This window comes from Ochotona princeps, chromosome 13 (assembly GCF_030435755.1).
Source record: "Ochotona princeps isolate mOchPri1 chromosome 13, mOchPri1.hap1, whole genome shotgun sequence".
Classification (NCBI taxonomy): domain Eukaryota; kingdom Metazoa; phylum Chordata; class Mammalia; order Lagomorpha; family Ochotonidae; genus Ochotona; species Ochotona princeps.
In genome coordinates, this window is record NC_080844.1 from 19273541 (window position 1) to 19286253 (window position 12713).

General features: G+C 40.9%; 1 protein-coding gene and 1 pseudogene across 3 annotated transcripts in view; both read left to right on the top strand.

The window, feature by feature from the left end:
- The window catches only part of PRKG1 (protein kinase cGMP-dependent 1), a 1159635-nt gene that overhangs the window by 853906 nt on the left and 293016 nt on the right, over positions 1 to 12713 (top strand). The gene's annotated exons all lie outside the window — the stretch shown is intronic.
- Positions 723 to 1331, top strand: LOC105941720 (large ribosomal subunit protein eL24-like; annotated as a pseudogene).

Genomic DNA, 12713 nt, shown 5'->3' on the forward strand with positions numbered 1-12713 from the left:
GTGGGTGGATGGATGAGTGGGGAAAGGGAAACATAATGGAACACGATAGAAAGAGGAGGAAAAACCTGGAGGAATTCTACCTTTTTATACAAAGAGTAATAAGCATGACTGTGGCAAAAAGAGAGAAATTGATAGGGAATAAGAATATTACTGTTCCCTTTAAATCTATCCAAATTTTTTTAATCTACTTGTAGAGTACTGAAAATACTAAACGTTGATTTTTTAAAAAAGAGATTCATTCATTTATTTGAAAAAAGTTGAGAGGGAGGGAAAGAGAAGCTTTTATCTGCTGGGTCACTCCCTAAGTGATGGAAGACAGAGCCAGGGTGAAACCAAGAGCTGGATGTTGGCATTGATGACATGAATAACAGCAGCCCAACCCCTTGGTCAATCTTCTGTTGGTTTTTCCAGGACATCAACAGGAGCTGGATCATAAGTGAAACAGCCAGACATGAACCAGTGTCCATACAGAATGCCAGCATTGCAGGCAGCAGCTTTACTGTGCCACAGTGCCTGTCCCTCAGTCTTACCCTTTATCCCCTGCTGCTTCTCTTACTGTCTCCCAGGAAACAGATCTTCTTAGCTTTCCCTTCCCAGCATCCTGCCCAATACTTTGAATATTCCACTTTGTATCAAGATAGTTAAAGGACTTCCTTCGTTCATCACCAAGTGCTATCTGGCCTTCCATTCTCCATCTTCCTTTTTCCTGGGGAGCTGCTGCCATGAAGCTAGAACTGTGCTGTTTCAGCAGGTACAAAATCAACCCCAGACACGGGAAGTGGTTTGCCAGGACTGACAGGAAGTTTTTCCAGTTTCTTATCACAAATAATGATGCTGCATTTCTTTCCAAAAAGAATCCTCAGTAGATAAACTGGTCCGTCTTCTACAGAGGAAAATACAAAAATGGGTAGTTGGAAAAAATTCAAGAGAACTTGCCATGCAGTTTAGTTCTAGAGGGCCATACTGGTGCTTCTCTTGCTGCTGTAATAGCCAAGAGAAATCAAAGACCTGGTGTTGCAAAGGCTCAATGAGAACAAGCTATCAGGGTTGCCAGGGAAGCTAGGAAGGCTAAGCAGGTATCTGTAAGGACAGCAATAGCTGCTGCTAGGGCTCCTACAAAGGCAGCACCTAAGCAGAAGATTGTAAAACCTGTGACGATTTCTGCTTCCCAAGTTGGTGGGAAGCCTAAGTTGCCAATCGGATTTTTAAATAATGACTGGAGTATATATATAAAACAAAGAAGAAATGTCATACATGTGCCAGCTCCCTGCACAAATAACACAAACTTCTTGGGGGATCCACAAAATCAAAAAGGCTGTATTAATGTTTAGTAGAATCCTTGGACATAAGCCTGAATCTAAGAGTTCTGCTATGTACATCAGAGGAAAATAGACAGTTCCTATGGCATAAAGAATGGATAGGAGGAGAGGAGGTTGGTAGACAAGCGGTGCTAGAATACATGATAAATTTGTTTTCTAATTTAAATGTGCTTAGGGCGTATTCTCAGGTTTATTTTTCCAATGAATAATTTTATTGCTCTATTTGTATTTATGATATTTACTGGCTTTTTTATGGATGGATTATTTTCCAAAGTTTTCAGGCTAACTCTTGCAAATATAGTCTGCATTTTCTGAATATTCAGTTTCAGTAGTAGGTATTTCATTTTTATATGAACATGTTGTGATTATAGCTTTCAAAATCTATTTCTTTTTTTCCATATTGTTTCCTTCATGTATCTGAGGTAAAAGGGGATTTTAAGGGAGAAGCCCCACCCAGTCTCCCCACCCACCCCAGGACCCTGATGTGGGGCATGCTCCGAGGGTCTTGCGCAAGTGGTTTTGATAGTTCACCAGGTATGAATCGCTGCCAATCTCGCCACTCCAAGCATGATGAGGTGGTTGAAGAATCCACTGATTGACATAGTCCAGCTTAGAGTCTCCATTTGTCCAGTATTTCGCTGCCAACATATAGCTGAGGTGGTTGATTGACCTGTTCTGTCTTCCGTCTTTTCTTGGTTAGGGTTCTGAGTCCACCATTTTGATTGGGGAGATCCCCAAAGAAACTTAGAGGTATTCCCAGACAAGATTCTTGTATGTACTAGCAAGCACAGGGCCCGGTACAGTCCATCACCCCATCACAGACGAGTCCAGTCTGTCCCACACCCCATTCAGCTCTCATACATGTCGATGGGTATTAAAGCTTAATTCCATCTATCTTAATTCCAACTATCTAGTCCTCATGGATGTTGTTGGGTGCCTTTCTGTCTAACCACCCCTGCCCCTGTCCTAGTTTTTTTTTTTTTTTTTTAAATTTAATTATTTATTATTTAACTTCATTAATTACAATGTATTATGTGACACAGTTACATAGATACTTGGGTTCTCCCACCCCTCCCCAAACCCTCGCCCGTCCTAGTTTTTGTGCCCTCCCATGGGAGTGGTAACCCAAGAGGGAGGAGCCCACTATTTCCCTCCCAGGTCTCTCTCACTCCCAGATTATGCACTTTCCAGGTGGTTCTGTGGTTTGACTTGACAGAATTAGCCCCCAGTGCCAGCTTCTGCTAGCTGATGCTGTGGCTAAGCTTGACCTACCCTCACCCACTCTAATTTTGTTTGCACTGGTAGGAATAATCTGCCCAGCCTGGCTTTTCCCTGATCTAGGCCACATGAGGCACACAGGTGTCGTAGCCCCACTTAGTCTGGTCTGCCCCCATCCCAGGTCATGTTCTCCAGTGGGAGTAGCTGTCTGGCAAGGGAACCACCCCTTATTCCCCTGCTGGCTTCTGCCCTCTCCCTTCCTGGTTCTCACATGTGCTGGATGGATGCTGCAGTCACATCCGGTACAGGCAACCTTGGCATTCCATATTGTGCACTGGTTTTTGCTGCGACCAAACCCGGCCCGACCCATACTCTGTTCTAGTGCTCGGATTTGCCAGTGGATGACGTGAACTGATTCAGCCTGGTCTGCCCCCGACCCATGCCAAAAGTATGCCAGTGGGAAACTTTCCATGGCCTATTCTGGGCTGTTTCCTATCATGCTTCTTGCGCTCACCTGCAGGGTCTGTGTCCTGCCAGAGGAGTTGCCAGGGCTCCTCCATCAGACCCCCTCTCAGTGCCAGATTTTGCGCATACCAGGGGTCCATGAGCCAGCCCTACTCAGTTCACCTCCTGTCCTAGCAGGAACAGTGGCTTTTCCTGACTGGCCTTCACCCCATTCTGGTTCTTGCTGTTGGATGTTTCAGCCCAGCCATAGCTCATCCATACCCACATACAGCTCACACATGGTTCAGTAGGGGTTGAGACCTAGCCTAGTCTGTCCCACATCTACCCACATCTACGGAACACCAGACGTTGTTGGGGTCTGGCCTGGCTCGGTGCGTCCAGTTCCAGTCCACACTTGTGCCAAGGGAGACTACAACTGTTTCCCGATAGGAACACAGCCCCCATTCCAGCTTGTGCTATAACAACAAACCTTGACATTGTAATATATACATTTAGCCATAGCTTCGATGTATTCCAATGCAGCATAACTTGAAATTCATTATTTATCCCAGGGTATATGGTTGATTATCAATTTTGACCTATTAGGATATTTCTGAATACTGTAGCTGATTTTTTTCTTAAATATATTTTGTGATTGCTAGCCCGATTTCCCAAAAAATAAACAGTCTAAATAAAACTCACAGGGAAAATGAAAAATATTAAACAGCAAAAAAAACAACTCTGTGCACAAATAAGGATGAATACAGTCTTTCAGTTCAAAGATCTTATCTACTTTATTTACTTGTCAATTGTTCACTGAACCGTGTCGTAAGATATGGTAGAAGCTGGAAAGAAAAAAATTTTTTGATGAAACAAAGAGAAAAAATTGCAGATTTTGTATAATCTGTTCTATAGCAATAGTGAAGAGAGAAAATGACTATGTTTAACAAGGCTATTTATAAATTTTACATGAATGCTGTTAGTACTGATTTTGAATTTTGAATCAAGGATGTTGTGTTCCTGACAGTTAGCCAGCTTGCTCCAGAGTAGGATTCAGTTTTTTAGCTACAGTTTCAACAGTAAGATTAAAGTAAACAATGCTTTATGCTTCTGTTGCCTTACCAAAACAAAACAAAACAAAAACAAAATCAAATGGGAAAGACCTGTTCCCTGCATAACCAAAATGATTAGTGGTTATTTAGGTTCTTTCTCATACTTCTTCCAAGTCATAGTTGCCCAGTTTAAAAGTCAATAAAAAATATTTCCAATCTTTGTCCTGAGCAATCAAATTCCGAGTATTCACTCTCCATGCATTTGAAATAGCAGTGTTTGTGTTATAGGAAATAAGTTGTTAGACTTCTCCAAATCAAGTGACCTGATGTGAACTGATTGATTGCTACTCTCCTGAATCCTTTTGATACAAGATTTCCAATAATATTAAGGAGCAACTTTCTTTGTTATAGAGTCTCTGTTTCTGCTTTGTTTGAGATAAATCTTTTTTGAATGTCTTGATGAGTGTTAGCCTTTCCTCTTTGTTGATTTCTCGTGTTCTATCTGCTCATTCTCCTCTTTGCTCCTTTATCCAGCAATCTCCTGTTTCTTCTTCCTTATTCTTACCAAATCCAGTTCCTTACACTATCATTCTAAGTAGTTGGGTGGACTATTAGCTTGCTATCTCTATTTGGATTCTCACTTCTGAACTTTTGAATTTATATTTAGACAAATACCTTTGGGCATATTGTGGCATCTAAAACCCATATGTTTAAAATTGAACTAATCATGTTTTCAATTATATTTCTCCAAATGCTCTTTTCTGTCTGTTGGAATGTCTCCCTAGAGTGGGAAGATTTTTTTCCTATGTAGGTGTTTTATCCCGACAGTTAACCCCAATTCATCACAGTGCTTACCTGGTTGATGAATGCCTGCTTTTCCAGTGTCTCACAATTTCCTTTTCCTTCTATTTTTTCTCTCACCTTGTCTATTGCTGTGACTTCTCCTCCGTTGGCTTCCTTTCCGATATACTCTATAGTGGTGGCAAGTTCATTTTTAGTAAAAAAAAAAAAAAAAAAGAAAACCACGTGAACTGAACTAAAGCTACTAGAGGGTCTTCCTAAGAAGCCATTGAACTTGACTGGACAATAAGATGCTGGACTCTATGTTTGGTATATGCTTGCAATGCGGGAATCTCAACTGAACTTGAACTGTGGTTATGCAACAAGGTGGAGGAATCCACCATGGGGGAGGGCTTGGGGAGGGTTTGCGGATGGGTGGGGAGAATCCCAGTACCTATGAAACTGTGTCACATAATACAATGTAATTAATGAATAAATTTTAAAAAAAATGAAATACTCTTGATTTTCAGGTTGCTCCATGGTCTGCCCCTGTAAACTGCATTGCCCAGTGAGGTGATTTCTGAGACATAAATATCTACACCATGATTGATTTCAAGTAACTAATCACTCAGCATGCAACTCATAGAATTCGTGCATATTCAACAGGGGCTCACAGACCAGCTTGAGTGTTGCTGTCCTGTCCCGCCTTCCCCTCCCTCCCAACCCCTGCCAGACAGAATTCCTTCCTGCTTTCAGTGAAAATGATTTCTGATCCCTCTCCTTTTCTGAGTCAGAAAGCAGCTTTCTATATCAGAACTGCCAGTCTTCTGAACCTTGGCTTTGCTCTTTGAAATATCTTTTAACTAAGTTAAAGTTTCTGATTTCCTGAGCATTATGCCATTTATACTTTTTTCCTATAAACTCATATACAGTCCTAAAATTTTCTAAAAACATTAATTTATTTATTTGAAAGGCAGGGTTACAGAGAGAGGGGGAGATCAAAAGAAAGTGATCTTGCCTTTCCTGGGCTCACTCTCCAGATGACCACATTAGCTAGAGAAAGACAGTATAGTTCTTCCTTGTGGTTAGTGGTTAAGAGTTCAGGTTTTTGGCTAAGACTGCCGTATTCAAATCTCAGCTCGACTGACTAAGTTACTAAATGTTCTTCAGTTACCTTTTCCATTGGAAAATTATCACCACTTCACTGAGTTGTTATTTTTTTCATTACATAAGTGAATTTTTGCAGAACCAAGAGAGTCCAATATCTGTCATATGATAAATAAATGTTAGCAGACTAGCATATCTTACTAGTCTGTTTCTGGTGATGTGGTTACTTTTTTGCCCCTGTGAGTTCAGGTTAAAGAGTTGAATTCAATTCAGTTCATTTTTTTTTTATATTATATTTTGGACAATCTTTACATAGTTAATTAGGGTAGAAAGTTTAAGGGCTATAGGAAAGTAAGACTATCATTTCCATATTGTTTCCTTCATGTTTAAAGGGGGGTATTAAGGGAGAAGGCCCACCCAATTTCCCACCCTCCCCAGGTCCCGGATGTAGGACATGCTCCAAGGTTCTTGCTCAAGTGGTTTTGATAGTTCACCAGTTATGAATCGCTGCCAATCTTGCCACTCCAAGCATGATGAGGTCTTTGAAGAATCCACTGAGTGACATAGTCCATCAAATCAGTTCAATAATCTATCCATTACTTATGCTAAAAAAAAAGTGGGAATTGATGTCCTTCAAGAGTGAGACCACAAATGCACCATAGAATCTGCTTCCCGACCTGATTCTCTCATGTGCCAGTAGGTGTTATAACCCAGCCTTGAGTGGTCCATCCCCTGCCCTGACACTGACTGGTGAGTGCTGTGGCCTACCACTACCAGGCAGGCTTCCCTGCCCTAGCATTGTGTGTGCTGGCAGGTGGCAGGCAATGCCACCGATCCCAGCCTAGGTCTCCCATGTTGGTGGGTGCAATGGTCAGAAGCAGACAATGCCCTCTGGTTTCCCCTGTCTAAATCACCCCTGTCTAAACTCCCTTGTCTGCTTGCGAGTATAGTGGCCTAGTCTATGGAAACCCCTAGAAGTCATTTCAGACTTGTAAAGTACTCCCTCACTGGCCCCCACTCCCATGCATCCCTCAAACCCTTCCCCAGCTATCCCACATATTCCCAAACCCCAATCCACAGTCCCTTCTCCCACCAGCACAGACATCAGGATTGTGTTCTGGTGGGATCTGTTGGCTCCCTCACATATGTCCTTACCACAAAAAGGGCAACTATGGTGGCACACTGGTATAGCTGATACAGATTTGGCATTGATTCGGCCCAAAATGCCCACCAACTATTGCCTGCTTTTCTCCCAGCAGTGTAACAACCTAGACACTGCCTACAACTGGGAGACCATTTATCCTAAAGTAGAAAAAATTCAAGTACATTTCTGTTCTATGTGAAATAATTAGAATTTAAAAAAAAAAACTAACAAAAAACCAATGGCAGGCTGGCATGTTTAATAGGTCTTAGTTTCTAGGTATATCTTTTAATTCAGGGCTGTAGGTACCATTCCCAATCTTAACTATTCTGGGAGAGTTTTTTTGAAAATGATTCCCCCTCCCTTTGCCCTCAGTATGCTTATGAAATGAAGTAAAGCTGTTGCCTTTTGTGTTCTTTGGGTTGTTCTATTTCATTAAAAATGTATGAGTATTGAATGTTTTTGAGAATGCTTTTACAGAGAATGTAGACATTAGATACGTTATTCAGGAAAACAGGACAGCCTAACAGTAGCAGGACAGATAAGAGCAAAATAGTATACACCTGCGAAATGTCTGAATATTTTCATTGACTTTGTATAAATTCACCATCTGTAAACCTACCATGTTGTTGAAGGAGACTGTATGTTCTTTTGAATTTGGAATGTTAATGCTTCCAAACACCACTAAAGTTCTAAATCCTGCCAACATCTAATTAGACTTGTTCTGGTACCTTAATCTGCTTTCAAAATCAAAATCCATAACAGAAAGTCATCTAATTTTAAAGACTACAAGTTGTGGTAAAAGATAAGTTGTTCAAATTAGAAAGTGTGGATAGTGGAAGAGGTTTTTCTCTGTAAAAAATGCGTTGTAAGTATAGGCCAGTCTCCCATCCCAGCTGTTTGTCATTGGGGATAATTATGCAATTTCTTGCAGCTTCAGTTTCCCAAATGTAAAATGAGGTTAATAATATTTATTTAACATCCCTATCGGGAGTGTTGTGTGAACTTAGTTCCCTGTGCTATACTGAGTGTGAAAAGATCTGTTTTGAAAGATCAGCAAGTGTTTTTCTCTTGGTACGTAGGTGGCAGATCTAAAACAAGGTGATCATTTGGCCCAGAAAGTATGTGTGTGAAAATATGCAAAGTAAATGAACTGCACGAGATATCTCTCTTGCACAACTAGGTTAATTGATGTTTTTGTGTGTGATCAAAACATTAAGGACCTTATCCTATGCCATTGGGGTTGTGTGGCCTAGTGTTTCTGAGATGTCCAGTTGCTACAGATCCTCCTTTGCTGATGTCATCCACAATCTAATCTCATTATTCCTTATAGCCTCAACAGACAGGAAATATGCAGAGTTTCTGCTAAAGGATTTATTCCTGTCACAGTCATTTTCCTTTCTTTCTATATTGACCAACTGGAGCTGCCTACGCCTGAACTCCACATAAGCTTTAGTACAAGCAGCTATCTCTCATAATGAGTTTTTGTCAAAGAAAATGCTACATGTTGAGAAAACAGACACACACACACATTGACTTCCGTGCAGCAACAAAATGAAGTGCTTGTGTCACTTATTTAGCAGCCCAGTCTTTGCAAGCAGAACTGTGGTGTCTAAACACATTACCACTTACTTTCCCACATGGAGACAGCCGTACCAAACTGTCTGTAATGGTTCAGTAAGTCCAGGCCCTGTGGTTTTTGTTGTTTTTTGCCCTCCAGATAGCTTGAGCTGACATCAGCACAGAATAGACAGGATAGAGTATGGAACCAGTATCAACCTATGTTAGCTACAAGTATGAATTCTGTGTTGATTGTAACCATTTTTTGGTGGGCCTTTCCTCACTGTCTGAGTTTTTGTTTTTTTTTTTTTTTTTGAATAACAGAAACCTGAGTTGTATCATTTAAATTTTTTCTGTCCTTTGATCTTGTTTTCTTTGTACCTTGTAAGTATGTGAAGTTGGTTTTAAGACAGACTGGAGCATAAGACTTAGTCAAAGACAGCGAGTTATGCTTGAGTCATTCTGAGATGAACGAGAAAAGCCACTGGCCTCCAGAATCTTGCTGTCTTTTGGGGAACAAAAATACACTCCACTGTGATTCATGTTCATTTGTGAGAAGTTGTAGACAGCAGAACAAAGATCATGAGGCAGAGAGGAGAGAACTGTCTGCAGGAAAGATAAGGACCATGAGTCACTTTCTTTGAGGTCTCTTCATTCACTCATGTTCCTTGAGTTTAACTTGCGCGCAGTGTGAGCAATTCAACTGAGCTGTTGGAAATATGTGTCCATGACTTTAAATATGTCTCCCTCAGTAGGAAACAAAGCCTCTGTGTATAGAATCAATTTATTGGTCGTCTGCTGTGACTGCCTCAAGCTTATCTCTCCTTATGCTGGCTTCAGAGTTGGTCTCTGAAGTCAGGGAAGGTGGTTGCAGTACCTACTTCCTGAATGCCATCTGTGGTCCTTTGAGTTCCCAAGTGAGAGGCAGGTTGTTACTCAGTGGGATACATTTCTAGTGTCTACTAAATGAAACCCACAAAAGGATACCATGGTGAGGAAGGGAGTAGTAGCCCCTGTACAAGGTTTTACCCATGCAGTTTTAGCCAAACAATCTTTGCTGGGTTTCACACACCAAAAGCACAAGTGTGACATCTCTGCAATTGCACACTCACAGCCTGTACCAGATGGTGGGCTATAATTGACCTCCATAATTCAATAAGCCTTCATGCCTCACTTCTCTCTCCTGTGTCTCAACAGGGAGATAAACATGTCTCCATATCCTGTTAGCTCTGTTCCCCTGGAGAATGTTGGTTAATACATGTCAAGAGCATTTTCAATAGCAGAGATTAAGAAAGACATTTAAATTATGCAAAGGAAAGATGAGTGCTATATGTATGCTGCTAAACTATCATGTTTTATTGATAGATTGATTAACATGTTTTATTGATGGATTAACATTTTTACTTTGAATTGTTTTGAAAGTTTAATAGATGCATGTGTTAGCTCTGAAAGAGAATTGGTAGAATGTTTTCACTAGCAGACCTGTGTGTTAAAATTGAACTGATGGAGATTGCAAATGTAGTTTTAAAAGGACCTGTTGTGTTTATGTAACTTTGTCTATGACAGAGCCATACAATTTGTGGTCCTTCTATTTTTAGCCCATTTGACCTCTGAAGTGGTAGAATGTCTTAAGACTGTCTGAGGAAATAACAAGTAAGGAATTGGGTTTTACAGTTAAGGAACATTTCAAATGATAATCATGAAAAGCCATTTTAAAACAAAAAAAGTTATTCCTTGAAAATGAATTTCCTGAAACTTGAGTGTCCTTAAAAGAGGCAGCCTTTTCCATTTCAAAAATAGCATTCAAGTAAATAATAGGAATGAGAATATTATGCCAGCTAATGGGAGTGATGATTTTGTTTGAATGAGTCATGGATTGATTCTGATGGAAGTTTAGTCTTAACGTGGCAGATTGTTGCTGTGTCCTAAACCATCTGGAAATGTAATGGCAGGAAACTGTGATTTTTTTTTTTTCTGTGATGCTCTGGTTTGAGTTGTACTCATTGGAGTAGGGTCCTGCTCAATCTGTAAGGCCCACGTTGGCTGAAGTGACAAAAGTGGCCTCCCGGACTGATAGGTCTCTATGAAAATTGCCTATTTTCACCTACCCGTCTTCACAAGATGGTCTATGATGAGCTTCTTTCCAGCTTGATGGCTGGCTTGGAAGAGCAAAGAAGGGAATCTACAGGTTTTTTTTTTTTTTTTTAAGTGTTAAAGCCAGCCCTGGCACGTAGTGTTACCCCTCTTCTTTGGTCAGAGGGTCACCAGCATGTTGCAGTTTCTAAGGGAAGGAGCTAGCCTTTATCTCTTAGTGGGAGAAAAGATAGTTTGCTTCTGCTTTAATTTACATCTGAAATATCGATTTATTCTTTCATTTAAAACCTGTCTATGCATGACAATACTCCCAGTGCTATGAGAAATAAACCCCTGGGAGTATAACATGTACAACTGTTTGCCTTTTTCTCTCAACTCTATTACAGGCAACCTGAATGGTCTACTTTCATCTCCATGAATATTCTTCATCTGAAACATGGAGATCAGAGATAGTAAATTTACATGTAATTATGTCATGTTATTTTACTACTATGATGTCATCACATATAAGACACATACATTAGCATGTGCAAAGAGCTCGGGACAGTGGCGGACATGTAGCAGTGTCTAAATTAGTTGCCGCTCCTGATATTGCCAATAAGGAAGATGAAGGCAAACGTGTGGTAAATTACCTACCAGATTTTGTTTTATAAATATGATAAAATTAAATTGCTGTGCATTTTCTAGAATATTCAGGCAATGGTTCCTGCAAAATACAGTTGACTTGTTTCTTTTAGGATTTGTTTGAAAGGTGAAGTTACAGAGAGAGGGTGGAGGAAAGAAAAGGGAGATCTTTCATATGCTGATTCACTCCCCAAATGGCTGCAGTCACTGGGTCTGGGCAAGGGTAAAGCCAGGGGCCACTCTTTCCAAGTGGGTTTCCTACCAGGGTGGCCAAGGCCGAAGCACTTTAGCTACCTCCTGCTACTTTCCCAGGCCCTCCATTAGGTGGCTGGATCATAAGTGAAGCAGCAAGACTCTAATTGATAGGTATCCACAAGATGCTGATGTTGCAGTTAGAGGCTTAATCCACTCCACAACAGTTTTGATCCCTAAACTTTTGTTTCTTTTTTCCTTTTTTTTTTCGCTTACCCCAGTTTTATAGATATGCAAAGTCAGTTCAATAACAAATGTAATATTTAGAATAAACAGTGATGCAGCAAATGGATATATATAAAAAACTAAAATTAAAGATGATCATATTTGTCTAGAATGAATATTTATGGAATGGCCCTTTCTTGTTTCAGTTTATAGTTTTTTTGGTTTCAAATTCAATTACTTTGTGAATTTTGCTTTTTTCTTTTTGTTTTTAAGATTTACTTATTTATATCGGAAAGGCAGGTAGACAAAGAGGAGGACACAGAGAGGAAGCTCTTTCCTCTGCTGGTTCATTCCCCAAGTGGCCACAACAGGCTAGAGCCAAGCCGATCCCAAGTCAGGAGATTATTCTAGGTCTCCCACAAGGGCGCAGGAACCCAAGGCCCTGAGCCATCCTCAACTGTCCCCCCCCAGGCCACAGGCAGGGAGCTGGATGGGAAGCAGGGTTGCTGGGACAAGGACCGGCACCCACGTCGGACCCCGGAGTGTGCAAGGCGAGCACTTCAGCATTAGGCCATCACACTGGGCCTGAGTTTTACCTTTTTGCTCTTGCTATTCATTTGTGTCTTTTTTTCAACAAGTCCTTCTGATTCATTAATAGATCATTCACGTGAGACAGTTTGATTGTATACCTGGCTTTTGTTAACGCCCCTTTCAACACTGTTTTTGCTACATTTCATTAGCGTCTATGCTTCTATTGTCATTTCCTAAGTGCTTCTTGGGTAATGTGGCCTAGCAGCTAAAGTACTTACCTTGTACGTGCCAGAATCCCATATGGGCACTGGTTCTAATCCCTGCAGCCCCACTTCCTATCCAGCTCTCTGCTTGTGGCCTGGGAAAGTAGTTGAGAATGATCCAAAGCCTTGGGACCCTGCACCTGCATGGGAGACCTGAAAGAGG